This window comes from Octodon degus, unplaced genomic scaffold (assembly GCF_000260255.1).
Source record: "Octodon degus isolate 3935 unplaced genomic scaffold, OctDeg1.0 scaffold00028, whole genome shotgun sequence".
NCBI lineage: Eukaryota > Metazoa > Chordata > Mammalia > Rodentia > Octodontidae > Octodon > Octodon degus.
In genome coordinates this window covers 5925120-5928848 of record NW_004524604.1, presented here as the reverse complement: position 1 = coordinate 5928848, position 3729 = coordinate 5925120, and positions in this window count along the sequence as shown.

Here is a 3729-nt window from a genome sequence, read left to right as displayed (position 1 = left end):
TATTTATGTGTGTGTGTGTGTGTGTGTGTGTGTGTGGCCAGCTCAGCCCACCAGGGGGCGGGGCTGGCTGGCATGTGGGGCTGGGGGATTGAACTGTGGTCCCTGTAAGTAGGTGCTTTAGACCACTGAGCCATCTCACCAGCCCCAAACCCTGGGTTCTTATGCTCGCTTATGGCTTGCACCCAGCTTGTGTTCTTTCTCTCCTCCTTGGCATTCTCCTGCATGACTTTTGTCCATTTGCTGTCCCCTTTCCACCTACATTAAGGACACTTTTACCAAATCCTGCCATTAAATCTTTTCTTGAACCACTTACCTTTCCCTCATAACACTGACCACAGACAGAATTTTACAGTTTCACATGTTTTGACCTGACTTACCTGAGGACATCCCTTGCGGATGTCAGTTTCAGGGCTTTTTAGTGTCCTGATATAGGTAACACCACTTTCCCATGTACAAATCTTCTAGTTCATCATAGAAAATTTTGGCTAAGCAATTAAGAACTGCCATAACTTAATGAATTATAATAATTTAAGGAAGGAAGAAAATACGCCGCATTATTGATGATTCCAAACACAGACTACTTTCTCTCCTCAGAGAGCTAATTTAGTTTATTGAGTTTTTCAAATATTGTGATGAGACTGGGAAACACATTTGTTTTCTTTACATTTGCCCACTAGGTTCAGCTCTCCTGTTCACGAGTCTTGCTCATTTGGGGGCATTCTGTCCTTCAGATAATGGTGTGGGAAGGAACTGTTAAATAAGTTAGACAAGTTAAATATTGACCTAGTTTTTCCAGATCTTCTCTGTCATTAAAATGTTTTGTGCTTTCCCATTTGTTCTGGTCTCTGGACATTTTTGCCAAAATTGTATGCTATTAAAAATCAAATTCCATTTTAAACTGCACTTTGATTCTTCCATGCAACAGTGGAATGGAGGACATAATGCCAAATAAAATGATTAAAAAACAAATTATATATTTGCTTTATTTATCAGTAACTTGAGTTTCTATATGGCACCCTTCAGAAATAAATAGGCATTTCATTGTTCTGACCATTGTTGTTGGATGGCATTGAGGACTGAACCCAGAGGCTCTGTCACTGAGCTACATCCCTAACCCTTTTTATTTTGAAATGGGATCTCACCCTAAATTATGTAAGCTGACCTTGAACTTGGGACCCTCCTGCCTTAGCTTCCCAAATAGCTGGAACTATAGGCAGGAGCCACAGTGCCCAGCTTAGAGTTCTATTTTCATGCCTCATTTAGAAATTAAATTATTCTGAATTTAAATAGAGATTCTATAAAATCAACTATAGTACACATCCAACATCAAACACTTATTTTCATTTAAGTAACTCCAAATATAGTTTTATGACCTACTGTGATGATTTTTGTATCAATCTGCTAGATACTTTATAGTCAACTCTCTAAAACTACAGCCAGACACTGACAAAGGAGCTACAATCTGAGGTACAGGATCTCAGGATAAATCCTGAGGGGATTTCACTGACTTTATCAGACCCAAAAGCTACAACTCTTGTTGCATAGCTCCTGCTTTACCTGGGTCTTAACCATCCAGCAGAAAGGTATAAAAACAAAATATAAGAAGCAAAGCCATGCTATTATGTTGAACTGTAGGGAACTCAGGTCAACAATTTCTGACATTGCCAGTGAAGTGGAAGACCCAATACTATTATGGACTGAGGGGCCAGGGAGATGGCTCAGTGGAGTAAGTGCTTCTCTGGCAAGCGCAAAGGCCTGAGTTCAATCCCTGGTTCCACCAAAATAAATAAAATAAAGACTGAGCTGAATACTATTATGGACTACTGGACTCTTTTAGAGTATTTTGCTGAGTTCACACACCTACAATATTCAAATGACAGAACTAAACAAAAGGCGATACAGATGAATGTCCATTTTGTATCTGTGTATTCAGAATGGTTAGGATAGATATATAGTTACATTCTCTTAATGAATAGAGAGGATTTGTTCTAATAGTGTTTATAAATAGGATATCTTGTCGCATCTTGTACAGCAGTTAACCACTAGGAAGAATGTGTGCAATGTGTTAATTATTGAAACTGTCCTACCAATTTGATTTGAAAAATAAATAAATAAATTGAAAACAAAACAAAAAACTGCAGCCATCTTCCCTAAACTTATTTTTAGTCCTATTTCTTTTGTCTCCATTTAGCGGTCTCCATTTAATCATTCAAAATGAAAAAAAAAAAAACTACCGTGATGGAGCAATGTGGATGATGCGGGAGGATGTAATAACTTGATTATTGTTTACAGGTGGTTACTGCCTTTCCCAGACACCACTGCACCAGCAGGCTTTACCACATGACCTCTCTGACCCATGAAATGCAGATGTAAATGGCTGTGTCTTTTTGAGCAGAAGGTGAGAGCTGGAATACAGACTGCCAAGCTTAGTGTCCTGTGCCAGGACAACCAGCAATAATCCTGATGCTCCATCAGTCTGGGGCTAAAATGAGGGGATGTGAAATGCCACTGGACCTACAGTGAAAACCTACCGCATGGTCAAAACCTTAGATTTGGAATTGTATGACTGAAATGTGAAGGTTTTTTGTGAAGATGAGACACCTAGCATATGATCTTAGTTCCTTTCTCATTGCTGAGATATAATACCTTCCCTAGGCTCTAAAGAGGAGAGGTTGATTTGAGCTCACAGTTTTGTGAAGGTTTCAGCCATAGTCTGCTAGTTCCAAGGCAGGGCAGCAGGACAGAGGGGAAAGAGCTCCTGACACTATTGTAGAAAGCAGAGATCAGGGTAAAATGGAGGGAGATAGACCTCCCTCCTTGGAAACCACCTCCTCCAGCCAGACTTTACCTCCCAGCATCATGTTTAGCTATGAATTCTTCCATGGACTCATCCACCGGTGAGCATCACACCCCCATGATCCAATTGCCTCCCTAAAGCTCCACCTAGGAGCACCTGAGGCTACGAAGGGACATCTAGATATAAGCCATAGCACATATAATGACTGATCCTGCTGCCTGGGGGTGGGAATGCATATCTGTAATCTCAGCACTTTGAGAGGCTGAGGCAGTAGGACCATGAGTTTGAGGCCAGCTGGGCAACTTAGTGACTTGATAAGACCCTGTCTCAAACAAATTGGGCTATGGCTCAGACGGCCCTAAGTTCAATACCCCATACAATAAAATCAGTCGGTCAATCAGTATAATAAAGATAGCAGGTTGAATATTGCCCTTACCCAGTTCATGTTTACTCAGAATCTCAGAACATGACTTTATTAGTCAATACATCTTTGAAGATGTAATTAGGAAGATGAGGACATACTGGATTAAGGTGGGTCCTAAACCCAATGCTTGGAATTCTTATGAGAAGAAGACAAGATGTACAGACACATGCATAGGGGAAGCCATGTGACAATAGGGGCAGAGATTGGAGTGAAGCTTATGCACATCAGAGCAGCAAGGATTTCTAAGGGCCACAGCAGCTAGGGAGAAGCAAGGTCGGGTTCTTCCTAGAGCTTTCTGAAGGCACATGGGCCAGTTGACACCTTCATTTCAGATTTCAAGCCTCAAAAATTCTGAGTCAATACAACTTTGAAGTTTAGAGCCATGCAACATATAGCCCTTGGCAACTAATAGAGTTGTCAACAGATTGCACACACGAGGGTGTGGTGGCCTACCCTAGGGTGGCTTCCCAGAATATTGCCTCCTCAGGTTTGTGTCCCTTGGTGAATA